This window comes from Chinchilla lanigera, unplaced genomic scaffold (assembly GCF_000276665.1).
Source record: "Chinchilla lanigera isolate Chin_1 unplaced genomic scaffold, ChiLan1.0 scaffold00035, whole genome shotgun sequence".
Classification (NCBI taxonomy): Eukaryota; Metazoa; Chordata; class Mammalia; order Rodentia; family Chinchillidae; genus Chinchilla; species Chinchilla lanigera.
The window spans coordinates 1,545,383-1,562,757 of record NW_004955436.1 but is presented as its reverse complement, the minus strand read 5'-3'; the positions used below and the strand labels follow the sequence as shown (position 1 = coordinate 1,562,757).

The 17,375-nt window shown below is 55.4% G+C and overlaps 1 long non-coding RNA gene across 1 annotated transcript; it reads left to right on the top strand.

The window, feature by feature from the left end:
• The first annotated feature begins 1,443 nt into the window (after positions 1-1,443).
• Positions 1,444-16,038, top strand: LOC106149034. Its single transcript, XR_001234932.1, has 3 exons — positions 1,444-1,605; positions 14,845-14,928; positions 15,369-16,038. It is a non-coding gene; the product is annotated as an uncharacterized LOC106149034 (long non-coding RNA).
• The last annotated feature ends 1,337 nt before the right edge of the window (positions 16,039-17,375 follow it).

Genomic DNA, 17,375 nt, shown 5'->3' with positions numbered 1-17,375 from the left:
CTTTCTGCTTCCTATTATTATTTATTTTGCTCTTTATTTGTATTTTGGGTTTCTCGCGTAAGGGAAATGTGATATTTAAGCTTGTGTGTCTCATTTATCTCACTTCACATTACTGTCTCAAGGGGCAACCGTTTTCCTACAAGTGACTCAAGTTCGCCCTTCTCTATGGCAGAGTGGCAGTCCCTGGTGTGTAAATAGCACATCTTTATCCACTCACCTATGGGTGGGTGTGCTATGCCTGGCCACCCACACAGTGCTCTGTTTCTTCAGCTATAGCACGGGAGTGTTGGGCTATGATCCCCCAAGGTCCTGCTGCTCAAAGATGAACAGCAAGAGGCAAGCATATGTACACACACACACACACACACACACACACACACACACACCGCCTCTGCACTTTCAGCAGGGGCAGCCAGGAGGCAAATCCGCTCTGCCAAGAACAGCAGCAGCAGCTGGAGCAGCAGCTGCCTCTGAGGCCAGAGGTGGGTGTGTAGCTCTGTAGATCAGAGAGCTCCACAGAGGGAGGGCTGCAAAGCAGGCAGGAAGTAGGTTTCCAGCGATGGCCCAGGGGTCCCCAGAACCTGGTGCATCTCACTGTGGTCTGTTCCGTGCGTGCGCCCCAGACGCCTCTCTCATCACCATGTGGCTCTTCACAGAGCTCCCAGATGCTGCCCAGCTGCTGGGCACTCTTTCTCGGGAGCCTCAGCCGCATGCACCAGCTAGGGCCCCCAGCAGTGATTCTGCCTCTCTCCTGTTCCTACACACCTGAATGCTGCATCCTTAGATTTCTTCCCCATCCTGCTCTTCCAATGCAGCCAGGGTAAGTGTGCACTGACGTGGTCTCCTGGAGGATGCGGCCCCTCAGCTGTGGTTCTCAGGGGTCTCCCCTCTCTCAGGTCCCAGGGAGCCCTAAGCGTCCACAGCTGAGCGAGGCCGGTGGTCTGTAGAGCCTGGGCCTCCCGAAGCCGGCTCCTCTGCTCCCCCTGTGTGCACGGCGCTTGGTTTCTTATGTGAGTTACCTTCCCCACCTGCCGCATCCTGAGGGGCTCGTGGGCCTGCCTCGTGGGCAGGGTGGGCAACGTTTGCCGCTCAGATCTTCACGTCCCTCGAATTTCTGGGGGGCACCACCTCTGAGCCAGGCCACACAGCGGTGCCACAGAGCCACAGAGAGGTAAATGTCGGGCTGGAGCCTTTTTATTTCCCTGGCTGCAGCACGGGCTGTAGGGACGCAGCAGTCTGTTACGACTTGGCGTAATGGTGAGAAACACACCTGGACTTGAATACTGGTCCGTGTGCTGTGATCTGCACTCTTACCACCAGACCCTCTGCAGAGTGACTAGACAGGCCTGCGCCACCCACGTGGGCCCTGCTGTGAGGTCACTTCCAGCTCTGCTGGCTGCAGGACTACGTGTTCTTTAAGAGAAAGTCAGAGCTAAGCGCGCAGGGTGCAAACCCCTGCTCCCCCGAGCCAGGGCTCACACCGGCTGGGTGAACACAGCCCGACGTGACCGTAAGGCTGGGCCGGAGCCTTGGCAACAGGGGAACAGCTCGAGAAACAGCGGCCCCGAGAGCTGGCTGCCGGCAGAAGCAGCAGCAGAAGCAGAGGTATGAACCTTTTTCTAGGCATTTGACACAAGGCGACTTTGGTGATTTTCACCCAAAAGAGAGGGATTGCCACCCCATCAGAGGCCTCTGCTGGTGAATCTGAAGGTGCTTATTCAACCAACTCTGTTTCAGCCGTGCATGCACCTTTCTCAGGTGTTTAGGGGTTTGCATGACAGCCTCGGGACATAGCGTCGCGGAGGGGTCAAAGCTCTCACAGAGTGGGGCCTGGTTAATTCTGTCAGCCGTGGAGGCTCCGTTCTGTAGTCATGCAAACACCGAGCCAGCTGCACAGAGTTGCTTGCCTCTCCCTCATGGGCTGGGCTCTGTGGGTCTCTGATCACATTTGTACCGCCGACACACACGCTCTTTCATCTCGTGTCTCTTGGAAGACACCTCGTTCTGTAGACGCTGATCCTTACCATCGCGTCCTGGACAAACAGCTCTGTCGCTCCCACCGAGCACGGCTCAGCACCGCGTTCTCTGCCAGCCAGGCAGAGCTTCCTGCAGGTGCGGGCAGAGAGGGCAGTTCAGGGCTTTGCTTAGGATCATTTTAAACCATGAAATCACCAGAAGAGAAACAACAACAAAAGAAGTCCAATTAAATAGGCCGTGAAAAGGGTTCTTGTACGCAGTATCAGAGATCGTGCAACCGAAGGCAGAGTGTGGCCTTGCTCCGTGCCGGCTGGGCCCGGGCGCTCCGACTGACGGTGGCCACCGGGCCGAGTCTGCGGTGGCCGTGAGTGCCAGCACTGACCGTGGAGTTACTGACACACTGCGTGAGAAGGCAAAGTGGCAAGTGGCCGCACGAGCTTTGTGCTTTAATGAGCAGTTCTGGTGGTGGGGCAGAGACCCTGCCCACCCGAGAGCGGTGCTTTCCTGGGATCACCCCAGTGTGCTGCGCAGGCCGGGGCCGAGTAGATGGAGGCAAGGTGGAAGGAGACCCAGTGAGGCTGCTGCCGGGTCTCACAAACGGCTTCAGTTAGAAGCGATGCTGATAGGCCAAATGACTAAGGCGAATGACGTCGATCACACTGAAGGCTCGCCTGCCCCGTGGCCCTGAAACCTGCTCGGCAGTGGCCTCGAGGGTGGCGATTTCCGCTCTTGGAGGGGCCACAGCACGAGCTGGGAGGACAGGGAACAGGCGATTGCTCGCCGTTTGAGGGCGCTGGTAGCCAGGATGGCTTTATTCTGTAACTGTACCTTGAAACATGAAGTCCAGGGCACAGGGAGTTAAAACAGGGCAAAGAGCCTCACCCGGAGAGCGTTCCGAAGAACACAGGGAACCTGGAAAGCGCTGCCTTGGGTGGCAAGGCTGCGGAGCAGGGGGCTCGGCCCTGCCCGAACGGCTGCCAGCACTGTGCAGTCTCAGGGCGGGAAGGAGCAGATGACGGAGGCGGGGATGGTGCGGTGTTCCGGGGCAGCTGGAGCCGCGCTCCACAGAGAGAGAGGGCTTGGAAGTCGGTGTGAACGGGGGAATGTGCTGGGGACCTGCAGCAGACCTGGTGCGGATTCTGAGTGTGACTGATTTTGATGAGATGATTAAACATGAGAAAAAGTAAAATGCAAGAAATCGAAAAGGAAGGTGTGAACATCAAATCCCTCATAGAAAAGAGAAGAAATCAGCCCAGCGCAATGCTTGGTGACTTCTGAGGCTCTGCTCCAGCTGCCATTTCGCCCTCACTCTGTTTATCTTTCTTCAGCGACAGCTGGGACCCAGCACAAATCTCTGACCGCAGCATGGGTCCCCGCAGCAGCAGCCTGAAGCAGTGCGATGGCAGCGGCCGGTGGGCAGCAGGGTCCCATAGGACCCCGGATGAGCCTCTGCGCGTTTAGCATGAGTGAAACCTTTGCTTGCAAACGCCACCGCTGAGTGGGCAGCAAGGGCACGTTGGAGCGAAGCAGTTTTGCAGGAGCGCTCCACTTGATGGGACTGTGGTTGAGGGGGGCTTGTAAAGAGCCCTGTAAATTGTGCAGTGGATTGATACCTGCTGGTCAACTTATAACCCCCAGCTGAACTGAGTAAGTGTAGTGCTGGGTGTGGGAGGCCCACCTGGGGACTGTTGCCAGCAGCATAAGAGGCAGAACTGGAGAAGAAAGGCTAGGCTGTTGGGAGCAGAGAAAGCCTGCTGGAGCTGGTGGAAACTGTAAGGAGCTGTTGGTTTTGTGCAGGAGCTCGTCATGCTGGCTTTCCTGATGAACTCGGCTGTTTTCATCTTCCCAGGAGCTCGGGACCTCATTGGCACTGAGGATGGCTTTGGCTCACTTTGGGGGAGCTCTGGTCCTCACACTGAGCATCGTTTCCTGGCTCCAGAGGGGAAGATGGTGCCCTGCCCATCTCCTGGAGAAGCTTGCTGTGTTGGCTTCCCTGATGGGAACTTGGCCATCTTGATCATCGGAGGAACTCGGGACCTCACTGTTGCTGAGGACGACTGTGATACTTTTCGGGGGAGCTCTGGTTCTTACTTTGCGCATTGCTTCCTGGCTCCAGTGCAGATCCCTCAGCCTGCTAGCACAGATCCTTCATCCTGCTGGCACAGACTTCCTGGATTCCACCACTGACCTTTGGGCCTTCCCAGTGCAGATCCATGAAACAGGCCTGCATGAGATATTGTTATGGGCTCTGAGCCTCCAGCTGGACTTGTGGGAGGCATTGTTATGAGCTCTAGGCCTTCAGCTGGACACATGCGTGACGTTTCTGTGGGATCCAGGCCCTTGGCTGGTTTCCTTGGTCTTAGTGTGGACAGATTTTCTGCACTCTTTTGTGTATCATTCTTTGGGTGACTATTATAAATAATCATAAAATATGTGTCCTGTATTATGTTTTTCTCCCTTGCAAAATAAGCCCCAAACCAACACAAATGGCCTCTACCCATGCTGTGACACTACTCTCTGCCATCCCTGCCGAAGAGCTTGCCTGGTTCCTGACGTGTCCCAAGCCATGAAGTGGGCCCAGCTCAGTGTGGAGGAGGTCAGAAGTGTGCCACCCCTCACAGTCACCTGCTGTTCCTGTCTGTCTGTGACGCTGTAATACTCACCATTCAGGTGGTCCTCTGGCAAAGGGAACCACTGTCCTCCTTCCAGGAGACACTCTGAAATCCTGTGAACGGTGTAAGCTTCGGGGTCAGCTTTACTGCAAGGATGGTTTATATTTAGCCAAAGTTCTCACTGTAAAAGTTCAGAGTTGTTTCACATAGTGACGTGGCATAGGTCTCCTGCTTGGAAATGGACGGTTATTGAATGGAATAGAGTTTTGTGACATCTGTGAATTCTTCAGTGTCAAAACCTTTAATAAAAATGAGAAAGTTTTGCAGGATTCTAGTCCTTGAGGCCACTGCGTGCACATGTCCCTGGTTATCTGTGCTTCATGATGGAATGAGAGCGCTACGAAGGACATTACCTCTCTGCCGTAGACACAGATGAAAGGAACGTGTTTCTTAGAGTAATCTCTGTAGAGTAGGCCGGTTCTTCAGGGTGACTGTCAAATACTCAGTTCTCTCTCTGTATTATATAATGTAGCTTTTCAGGAAGCTTGGATTTTAATTTATTGTGAATACGAATAGTAATGAATATTTTATATTTAGGGTGATAATTTCAACTCCTGATCACTTTATAGTCAAAATTTTTCAGTTGTTATCCATTAAAAATGTGTAGCGCTTCAATCACTTTTTCTCAGTTTGTGGAAACATCTATGTTAATGTAAAAATAAGTAATTTTGAATTATGATTATACTGAGCATTTTCCCTTAAAAGGATTTATTCAGTATAACTCTATAATTCTGATTCTGGAAATCTCCCCAAAATGATTCATAATATGGAAAAAGCATTTTGATGAGGTATGCTACAGCAATGAGCATAGCAAAAGACACCAGGAAATAATCTAAATATTGAACAAATGGCTATGGTTAGAGAACCATATGGTTAGAATGGTTATGGTTTCTCCAATTGTTATACATGCACATGGTTATATATGTACATGAGTATATGTACATATACTTATCTAACAATTTATCATATATAAATATATGAATAATATATTCACATAATCTATAATACCTGTATTCATATATAATAAATCAATTCAAATCTAATCATAATATACAGCCATTTGTTATGCATAAGTATATACATATGTACACACACCTACATACTCAGTAGCACAGTGCAGTTGTTTTAAATGTTTGCTGAGACTATTGTGCAGCAACATGAAAAAAGCATCAAGGAGCTAACTTCAAGGGAAGAAGCAGAATACAGTTGTTAATATTTTTGTAACAACTAGTTGGGACGTGGGCCAATGAAACAATAATGTTTAAAAGTAAAAAGCTTAGTACGGTTACATGAGTGTGGCAGGATAGTGGATATTTCTCCCTTTTCCAATAAAAATACATTTATTAAAGGTGAGTTGATAATAAAATATGATTTTGTTAAAAAGGAAAGGAAACTTGTTGGTAGCGTGTCAGTGAAGTTAGCAGAGGGAAGGACAGACGAAGTGAGCAGCTGCGGTCTGCGCATGCGCTTGTTACTGAGCGTGTCGGTCTGTGCCTGCATAGTGACCCACACCCTGCGGTGGTCAGGGGTGCACACACACGCACACGCACACGCACGCACATCTCTGCCCCTCGCACGGCCCCTTGGTGGCGGTAGGAGGCTCTTCCTGCTTCGCCTTCCTCCGCTGAGAACTGTGAGGAGAGGCAGAAACGCGGCCGCGCCTGCACAGCTGCGCTTCCGAGCGCGGCCACGCTTGCGCTCAAGGCTCTTCCGTGGGCAGTAAATCCCGGTTTTCACTTAAGCGAGCGCGTGGATCACCGTGGGGCTCCCTCCTCGTGCTGTCTGTGCTTGCGACACAATCGATCGAAGGTGCTCTCCACGCAGGAAGAAGGCAGCCTTGGAGGCCGCACATTAATAATAAACGACCCCTGATGAGTCAGCTCGGGTTACTCGCACTTGAGGAGGTCTCCGGGGACGCCTTTGTGTCAGAGACACTGACGGCTGAGGGCGTCAGCGCCGAGGGAAGCGTGCCAGCCTAGCCTTCTGCAGGGGACGAGCGGCGTGAGCGCCTGGGGCCGAGGGTGAGCTCGGTGCTGCGCGGACCACACTGGCGGCTCTTTCGCCTTGAGGGCAGCTGACGCGGAGAAGGACGCGAGGCTCCAGAGGGCACTGCAGCGTGGGCAGCTGCGTCTGGCCGTCTCCGCCAGCATAAAGGGCTCGTTCTGTTCAGTTCCGTGAGATTCCATGTTTTAGCATTCTCACTGGCTTGTTCACTCCAGTAGTGAAGCAGACTTTTCCCCAGACTGCTGTCCATCTGGCCGTTTCATAATGATAAACAAAGTGCATTAGCTGTAATGTTTTAAAGCCAAAGCGCTCATTTTCTATTGTTTTATGTGGTGAGCATTTGAATGAAATTATTTTCTGAAATGGTTTCTGAATGAAATTAATTATCACTGGTGCACATTTATGATTGTGTGTGTGTGCACACGCGTGTGTGTGTGCATGCAGTACATCCATATCAGCCTGTGTGTCCTCATGGATATGCAGGCACACACGCAGCACATGGAACACACCCCGAGTTTTTCTCCTCGACCGCCTGTTAGAGACTGTTTTCTGGCCCCTGTTTCCACGCTCTTTTTGACCATTGCAGCCTAAGACCTGGCCTGTCACAGGCACTGGAGGAGGCGACTCCATGGGGAGCTGGCTTTGTTTTGATGACACCGCTGGAAGGAGAGCCTGGTGCAGAGCACACCCTGGGGAGCTCAGTGAGTGCTGTGATGCTGAACGTACGCAGAGCACGTGATCGACAGCCCCGTGTCTGCCTGGGGGAGAGCTCAGCGCAGAGAGAGGCACCCCACACCCGAGGAATGTCCTCTGTCGACCCACGGACAGCCCAGCATGGCGACCCCACAGGCTCCCCATCTACACTCAGTCCTGGAGGGTGCCGCCTGGTCCCGACCCCAGCTGGAAACTGGGTCCAGGAGGAGCTGCTCCTGGAGTCCTCTGCTGCTGGCGGTGTGCACATCTGCACCCCTGGCTGCGGGCCTGCTTCGGTGCAGAGCTGTGAGCAGAGCCCTGGGACCTGCTCTACCACTGAGATGGTGCCGTGGCCAGATCAGGCAGTGGGAGCCGCAGGGCGAGGAGGAGGAGGAAGAGGGCTGCTCTCTCCCAGGAGAGACCAGTGTGACACACACACAGCCTACCCGTTGGTTGCTTTGAACCTGGTCAGTCAAGTTATTTCAGTGACAGTGGAAAAAGAAGAGTAAAAGGAAGATCTGCCGCTCACTGTACACCCAGCCTCTGCCCCGGGCTTGCGGGGTCTGAGAGTCTCCCCCTTCCGACAGCGCAGAGCCCACCAAGTGCCCCGCTGCCTCCACCGCCTCACTTTCCCGACTCCTTTCCCCAGCAGCCAGCACACCTGCACGTGTAAGGATGCACGCCAGGCTCTCAGCAGGGAGGTCTGTGGCCCCTCTGTCCGGGTACCATGGCTCCTGCAAAGTACAGCTGCCCAGAGGCACGGCCCATTCCCACCGCCCTGCCCCCTGCTGCCCTTGCCTGGGCCCTTTGCAGGTCTCGGGGCAGCAGGGTCCCTGCTGGTGTTGCTGTCGCTGTCACCGCAGTGGAGCCTGTCGCGGTGCAGGTCGGTAGGAACTGGGTGAGTGAACGGTGACCGCGTGCCAGCGCTCACTGAAGGGTCCAAGTGGGCGCCCCTCCTCGCGTCCTTGCTGCGTTGTCCTGGCGCCTCCGAGGACACCACGCCTCCCCGCACCCTGCCTCGGCCTCAGCACGATCACACCCCACGTGCAGGTGCCCAGCAGACGCCTCTCCTCCTGCCCCATCATCGTCTCCCAGGCAGTGTACCCCTCCTGCCCTTCCTGATCCTGTATTTGTGGCACCCACCCAGGGCCCCAGGGCTGGGGTAGCGAGGCCCCTCCTGGGAGCCCTGCTGGGAGGTGGACACGTTCGGAGGTCTGTCTACACCAGGGCCGCACGCTGTCCCGGGAAGCAGTCCTTGAGGCAAGCGAGCACGGCCGGGCAGGTCGGGCTGGCTTGGAAATGCCACGTCTGGGCAGCTCGAGGGTGGCTGTTTCTCTCCCTCTCCACCCGCCTTCTGTGTGCCAGCTTGCCTCTTACACAGTTCCGGGCCTTTTCTCCTTACCCCGGTTGCTTGCCTGTGTGACTGCAGATCCACTGCCCATACATGGTGTGCTAAAAATTATGGTGGACATGTAAATTTAAAATATTTATTACAATAGAAGACACATTGCATGAATTCTCAGAAAAGGCCCCCTAATTTGAACACATTTATCCCATCGCTCTTGTCACTTTCTGGAGCAGTTCTGAGTCTTCTTTCGTGTCTTTATGAGGTATGAGAAAAATACGGTGAGTTCTGCTGAGTGTGCCATCCGCCCCAAGGCTGCTCACGAAGCCCGCCGCTGTGCCCTCACCACCTTGTTCACCGGGTCTGGCACCGTGTGACTCCGGGCTCTTCCTCAAAGTCAAAATGTCCTCAAGAGGCGGATGTTTGAAATTCAGGACGTCGAGGCAGCCTCAACAGCACAACGAAAGACACGCGGGGACGGGGACTCCAGAGCTGCTGCAGAGTAGCAGGAGGGGGACGAGTGTGTGCGACGCCAGGGCAGGGCTTTGCGGGGCCTCGTGGCGGGGTCTTCACGGCGATGTGTCCTCAGTTTAAGCCGTGAGGGCGTTTTCAGCTGTCCCAGGCACGTTCCCTGATGGCGACTTCAGGCAGGCCTGGCCGCGGAGGCCCTGCTGGGGCGGGGAGGAGGAGGCAGCCCAGGCACGCTGGCTCCTCTGCCTGCTGTGACGGCCGCCCCTGCAGGGCCCTCTCCCGCCTTCCTGCCCCGATCCCCTCTCTGCCCTTCCTAGTCTGCCTTTCTCAGCACACAGCAAGGGGTCCGGGCCCAGCAGCCCTGGCCACTGCACTGCTCAGCACGGGGTGAGCGCCGCTGGCTGCCGAGTGCTCGCTGGGACGGGTGCAGACGCAGGGCTTGGAGCACGCTCGGTGTTCAGGGGCACCCTCTCCTGTCGCTGATCATTGTGACACAGATTTAGTGTTGAAAGGATAAAATGTTGCATATATGTGGCTTACCACACCGTATTATTACAATCCATGTTTCCTGTTTCTCCTCGCTGTTTTTAATGTGACTGCTACAAAATTTGAAAGCAGGTCTCTTAGGCAGCGCTGTTCTAGAACACGAAGAGGGGTACCAGGCTCCTGATCTGACCCCGCTGCCCTCTCTAGCTCACGCCCCATGCCCTGTGTGCCATTGTTTGCTCTGAAATTCAGTTGCATATATAGAGAGGGATAGAGTGTAGAGCTAAGATATACATTAGATATGAACACACACACACACACACACACACACACACTCACACGCTGCTCCCCACCTCAGACCTGCAGTGTCACTTGTGATCTCTAGGAGGCGTGCTCTTCCTCATCAGGAAGAAGAAAGGGCCCCCGAGAAGGGCCTAGGACAAAACACGGGGTGCTGGGCTTGGAGGGAAGATGCTGGATGTCACAACCCTGCTCCCTCTGCAGGGCCTTCTGGGTCTGTCCTCAGCCTCCACTCCCCCTTTGGGTTGTCGTTGACGCCCCTGGGTCACCACTCGCCCTGGGCTTGAGGAGTGTGAGAGACTAGAGCCCCCTTCCACCCACTTGGGCCTCAGTGCCTGCCACGCTCGTGCAGGGCTTGCAGTAGCGGGTCTGTGCGCTGCGCGTCCAGGTTTCAGGCATCTCAGTCCCACTGGGGCAGAGGCGCAGCGGATCCTCCCATGCCGCTCCTGGGCTCTGTGCTTGCTCGGGGCTTCTGTCCCCTCTCCTACTCATCTTCCATGTGCTGGCTTCCTTCCTTCTTAGACACACTTCGGGTGCACTGTCCTGACCCTGGAACACTGTGCATACAGCACCGATGTTGGATCCATCGCAGCCCAGTTTACTGACCTAGAAATCCGCCTCCCCTAGTTGTAGCTTTCAGTACTAGCAACTGTAGTTCATTTAGCTTTGGTTCCCGTCTCTTACGGGAATAAATGGATGGGTAGGTGGATAATAGATGCTTTTTGAGGTTTCCCATAGGACCTGATACAATACCTCACACATATTTTAAGATCAATAATATTGTTTGATTAACTGAAAGTAAGGTTCTAAGACATGCTCGTTAGACCAAGCTACAAAACCAAAATAAAAACCAGATTGTTGGTCTTGCTGCCAGTGTTTTTTTGTCAGGAGTCTCCCATATTTGACGAGCGCTGGGCCAGCTTAGAGGTAACCGAGGCAAACACTGAGGAGGCAGATGGGTAGAGTGAGAGCCCGCCAGGACCCAAGCAGGACACAGCATCTTGGCTGAGAATTCTTGGTCTCTCAGCTCTCACCTGACATGCTTTTTAATTAACAATGGAGATAATGACTATTCTCATCTTGAACTTAATGCTAGTGTGTGTAAAATACACTGATCTGAGGAGAGAGGAGCCCACATCACCGTTAGACTCTGACGGGCATTTGGGAGCTGCGTGAGCAAGCGGTGGACTCTGGGTCAGTTCACTGCTTGCAGGCTGAGAGTGACGCGCCCCAGGCTGTGGGATGGTGAGGGCATTGCAGCTATGACTCAGTGGTTCCATGACGCCTTGCGGGCCTGAGAGGAAGGTAGTGGAGTGAGATTACAATTTGATGGAAACATTTGCAAATTCAGTTTTTCAGGCCACCTATTCAAATAATTCTTTCATGCACACTGACTATTTCTATTGAGTGTTTCAAAGCACTTTAGTTATGAACAAATCTTCCTCTACATAGAGCCCAACCTTCCTTTTTATCATTTTGGTCTCGAGTGAGTGCCTTGAAATGCATTTTAGTTGTGCTTTTCTATTTATAAAAAAGACCTTGGTCTGTAGACAAATTGGAAAAGACTTCTGCTGATGCCCAGACTTGTGTGTGTGTGTGTGTGTGTGTGTGTGTGTGTATTGATCATGACCTCACTGGGAACTACATTTCTTCATTTCTACATCAGCTCTGTCTTTTCCACTGGTGCTAGGTTTATTTGCCCAGTAGTAAGTATGTTATTTAGATAATAGCTTACACAGACTGTGTAATGGTCCCCAGTGATAACAGCGCCTAATCCCTGGACATGGAAATGGAAAAAAGATTCCTGCTGATGAGGCGGGTTAGGGACTCTGACACGGGAGACCCCGCGACCACAGGGGTGGATGCTGGGGTGATGAGGCCTCAGCCCCGACCCCAGGGCCGAAGGAGAGGGACAGAGCAAGGCACCGTGTCTCCTGAGCTCAGCAGGGCTGGGCCGGGCACCTTTGTCTCAGCCCAGTGAAATTGCAGCAGGTTTTCGGCTGCTGGAACTGCATGAGAAGAAACCTCTGCCACTCCAAGTTACAGTGCTGTGGAGTCTGCTACAGTAGTGTCAGGAAGCCAGGACTAATCTTCCCTGTGACTGAGGCAGACGGACACTTGGTTGTAGAATTAGCAGTAGACTTCCAGCCTTTCTTCATGTTTAATAAAAGTGTGTCATTCTGCCCAGCAAGCCCCGAACTGGTACAGCAACAAACAGGGAACAAGATTCCGCTCTGCTCTGGGGAGCTCGCCATCTGCTGAAGAATTAAACAGAGGTCAGACACGGGCCCCTCCCGGGCAGCGGCCGAGCACAGGGTGGGTGCGCAGCGCCAGCTCTGGGTATGCGGAGGAAGGCGAGCACGGCCAGGAGGCACAGTGGGGCTGCAGCCGCGGCGAGAGGGCGTGGCTGGGAGGAGTCGGCATCTGCGAAGCCTCCTGCGCACTGACAACGCCTGGCAGTGCCCACCGCTCGCTGCGACAGGGATGCCAAGGACACTGAGGACGGAAGTGACAGGGCCTGCGTCCCAGGAGCCTCTGTGGTGTGGGGCAAGCTGCACGCTCTGCCTCCCGTCTTCTAGCAGGTACTGTGGGAGGCTCTAGAGGAGGCTTCTCTGAGAAATGTTCAGGGCAGCTGTGCTGCTGCGCAGGGTGGTTAGACAGGCACAGGGCGGCGAGGACTCCTCCCAGATTTCCAGTGAGCTGCGTCGGCAGATCCCGGATCTCATCAGCGTCAGCTCGGAAGCACAAGTGTTCACCCTGAGTGTTCAAACCACACCGAAGCCCTGGCCCAGACCACAGGCGCGGCTTCCCGCGGGCCCCTCAGGGCCTCTGGCGCATGGGCACTCACAGGAACGAGCAGGGTGCGTTGCTTGAGGATGCCCAGCTTCCCGGCACTCTCGGGCCCACAGCCTGCCTGCACTTGGCTCTTCAGTTGCTCTGTTGCCTGTCCCTGCTGCTTGGGTCAGGTTCTGTGGTCACCGGAGTCCTCACATCAGGGCCAGGCCAGGCTGTGGCGGGGATGAGCAGAAACACACGTGGAGAGAGACAGGCAAGGTGCCCTGAGGGCGTTGCACCCACACGCAGGCTCTGAGCAAGGGATGGAGTGCGGTGAGGTCCCGCCTGGAAGGCCTGATTCACCAGCACTACAGCCACCAAGTGGGGCTTCAGGGGCGCGGGGCCTCAGCCCTGGGAGGCCAGGCCGAGAAGAGGCATTGCTTCCCTCCTCTGCCCTGGCCGCTCTCCCCGATGCTGGCGTGGCCACGTCCTTGAGAAGCTCAGGCTAGGGGTGACGAACCTGTGGCACGCATGCTGCAGGGGGCTGCTTGTGTCCTTGAACACTCCGACAGGTGCGCCCTTCCTGCTTCGGCCCATGCTTGGTAGGTTCCGCTGCCCAGAGAGAGCAGTCCCCGGGCTGGTCAGGTTCCCAGTCCCGACGCCGCTGGGTGGGACCCCAGCCGTGAAGCCTGCGGACGCAGCCTGGCTTGGCCCTCCCCTCCCAGTCTTCAGATTCTGGTGATGGGGTACCCGACCGGGTCACCCTCTGCCGGGGGCTGGGCTGCCTAGCTCCTGTGGGACAAAGAGGAATTGGGGCCCACGAGCAACTCGGAGTGATGTCAGCAATCATGGAAAACACTGCTTTAACCCCGCATTTCCTAACACCCCCTACCCCCGGGGAGGGCGGCTCGTGAAATCTGTGCTTAGGTTTTACTAGGGTGCAGAACACTCGAGCTGCAATCTCCTCTGCCCAGTGACCACATTTTCCTCAAAGCACTGTGTGCTTCTTTGCTCCGTATTTGCAATAAATCAATTTCCATTCTCCTAATTATTTCCAATGAAAGCGAAAGTGTAAGGGACAGAACTTTTGTTGTTCTTCCAACATTGAAGAATAAATTATGGCAAGCGCAAGGTCGTGAGTTCGGTTCCCGGTACCGGAGAAAAACCAAAAAAACAAAAACAAAAACAAAAACAAAAACAAAAAAGAATAAATTAAAACCCTGGTTCTACCCCATCCCACTGGATATTCATTGTATCACCAAGGTGAGGACATGGGTGTATTCATCCACACGGCATGTTAGGTGCTTGTGGTGTGCCGCTGCTGCCCTCGGCACCAGGAAGAAGCAGGCGGCAGGGCCCAGCCCCTCCCAAGGTCTGCTGTCCACTCCAGAAGGGACCCTGGACAAGCAGGTGCGGCTGATGCTGGTGGTGGCAATGCAGGGATTTAAAAACAAGGCAGAGCTGGGTGTGGAGGAGCACCCCTCTGATCCCAGCACCCCAGAGGCTGAGGCAGAGGAGTTTCGGGGGACCTAGGAAGCGATTTCTACGCAGGGAGAGGGGCCTGCCAAGGCACAAAGGCTGTGGGGCATGGGGCGGGTGGAGAGGGGCAGAGTGGAGGGCACCGGAGGACACGGCCCAGGAGCCCTGGACTCTGAGCGGCTGCGGGCTGCGTCCTCACGCACTGCCTGTGCGCGACTGGTGCTAACAAGGGGCCGTGTGACTTCCTGTCCCGGCTGCTGTGTGGAGGCCAGGGAGATGGGTTTGGGTCTTGTCCGACGTCACCGCTTCTCCAGCTTCATGGACCAGGGTAGGAGGTGGAGGTTCTGGGGGGACAAGTGCGTGGTGCATCGTAGGAGCGGGGCCACCCGGCACTGAAGGAGAGCAGAGAGAGAGGGTGCGGCCGCGTGAGTTGGAACTGGAGTCTGGAGGCCCGGGGCTGGGGGGACGTGGGACTGAGCTTCCACATCCTCCTCTCTGCAGGACTTCGGCACCTTCACCTCCGCCTCCACCGGCCAGACCGCGCCTCACCGCAGCCTGTCTCTCCTGCGCCCACCGGGGCGAGGTTCAGCGTCAGCAGAAGAGTGAGACGGCCCAGTGACATGGCTCGTTATCTCTCCACAGCACTCAGGAAAGGAGAAACCGAGACGTGTCGATCGATGCTGGAGAGCCACACTGTAACCAGAGAAAGGACAGGAGGCCACCAAGGTCAGGAGGGGGACCCCAGGTCTGGGGCTGCAGGCTTGAGAAAGGGCTGAGGAGGCAGAGCCGGGGGGCGATGTATCAGCGACCGAAGGGAACCAGCCGACAGCTCGCACTGGGGAGCAGAGAACGGAAGGACCAGCTGGCTCTCCCCAGACCCCAGCGTCTTCCGGGTCCTGGGAGTGTCCATCACAAAGGGATCTTGAAGAAGCCCCGAGAGAACTGTGCCATTTTCAAGGCCCCACCAGAAGTTAGGTGTGGGGCCAGTCGTTCTCAGAGGAAAAATGGCAAAGTCACCATGACCCCACTGAAGGACACACAGACAGCTTGGTGTAGGACACCCTTCTTCATTTCCAGGGGAGAAAGTATCTGTGGCAGTTCCAACTATCTAGGTCACCAAGGCCAAACCTCCGGAATGGTTTGGGGTTGTTTGTTTCCTAAAGCAGCAGTCGCTGACCTGGACCAGGGACGCTCCAGAAGTCACCCAGGAGTGGAAAAATATCGACGGTAACCTGGGCATCGTGGAGCAGAACAGAAGGGAGATATGTTCAAGCCGGGTGGCAAGGGTAAGAGCAGTCTTTGCAAGGGAAGCCTCAGTGATGGCGTGCCCCTGACAGTCAGGTTGGACGCGGTCGCTAAGGTGGCCAGGACCCCGGAGTCATTCACATGCGGGCTGCAGCGTGGGCCGGCTTCAAGTGCACACACGTTACGAGCTCTAAAGTCACAGCAAATTTGATTCTGTTTCTGCTCCCACCTGGTTATTTTTTAAAGCAGGAACGCTGAGACCAGAGTGATTGCTTCAAAATCTGGGTCACCTGGGGACGATGTCACTCCTGCCCGCCTCCACGGCCGCCGTCAGGACCCTCGCCCTGGGCGGGTGCTCAGGAAGCATCTGCGGTGCCGGAGGCGAAGGCAGAGTCGGGACCGGCGGCGAGAGGAGACATGGGTGAACAGGCCCATGGGATGAGGCAGGGGCCAGTCAGGAGCAGCCAGGCTACCCTGAAACAAACAGCCCCACACGTCAGAGGACCAAGACAAGGTTATTTCTCATTCCTGCTGCCTCCTCAAGGGTGTGAGGTGTACACTAAAACATACAAAAATAAACACAAACAATGACAGAAAAATTTTACACTCTCAGGCTTTATAAAGTCAGCAGCCGTGTGTTTTCTTTTCAGTCTAAGGCATTTTGTTTGTTTTTTGTTTTTTTCTGGTACCAGGGGTTGAACTCACGACCTTGCGCTTGCCGGGCAGGCACTGTGCCGCTGAGCTAAACCCCCAGCCCCTAAGGCATTTCATTTTACACTTTGCAGACGAACTCCCAGCGTAATGCCCACACATCTCCCACTGGCCAGACCCACAGCTGCGCTGGCTGCTTCCTTCCAAAATTCCTGTCCTAATTAACATCTCACCCCACTAAGGTGCGCTAGCTGGTAAGGTGCCAGCTGTCACTTCCTGTCACATCTTGGGGTGTGGCCGGCACGGCCTGGTTCCCTGCAGCGGGACTGGCGGCCTGGGTGGGGCTGAGGAGAAAGAGGCAGCAGGGAGCTGGTGGCCAGGGCAGCACAGCTGGCAGACAGGTAGCAGGGCGTGTGCCCAGGGGTCAGCACTGAGCAGGGAGCTCACACGGGGTGACACTGTGACCCGACAAGAGCTCCGGCAGGCAGAGCACCCTGGGAAAGGTGGTTAGCGATCCATGCTAGGTGAGGTCCCCAGGAGCAGGCGGCAGGAGAGGGCCGTGCCCGGGCCTCAGGTGCCTGAGGAGCCCTTCGTGCTCAGAGTCCTGGTGTGGAGACCTTTCTGCAGAGGCAGCGGTGGCTGGCATGGCCTGGAGCCGTGGGGACTGGGGACGTCCAGCCGCGCAGCTGTGACTCTCCTGGGTGGAGGGGAACTCAGGGTTCTGCAGACATTGAGCCTCGGGGTGTGTGAGCTTTGACCAGCTTCTCAGCTGTAAGGAGACCGGCACAGAATCCAGTATCCTGAAGGTCACGGGCATGTCAGCGTTTAGCAGGCCGAAGAACAGTGGTCTCTGAGGGGACACGCTCTGCTCCACGGGCTGGAAGAAGGAAAGGTCTCCTCCGAGCTGCTGTTCCCGTGCTCCCCCAGTGACCAGGCACGGGCTGTATGGCCCGCCTGCCCGCTGGAGAGGAGCCAGCCGCGGCGTCTGCGGTTTCCGCGCTGTGCTCGGCAGTGGAGGCACCGAGGCTGCGGTCATCTCAGGAGTGCAGGTGCCCGGGCACATGGATTTCACTTCCTCCATTTGTGTCCTGTCGAGTAATGTCTACTGCTTGGGACTGAGCCCAGGGCCTTTGCAGTGAACCCTCTTTTAAATTCTGAGACAGGTTCTCACTAAGTCACTAAGTTGCCCAGGCTGAAGTTGAGCTTGGGACCTCCCTGCCTCAGGCTCTCAGGGTGCTGGATCACGGGACCTCCACACCTGGCTCTGCTTAATGTTT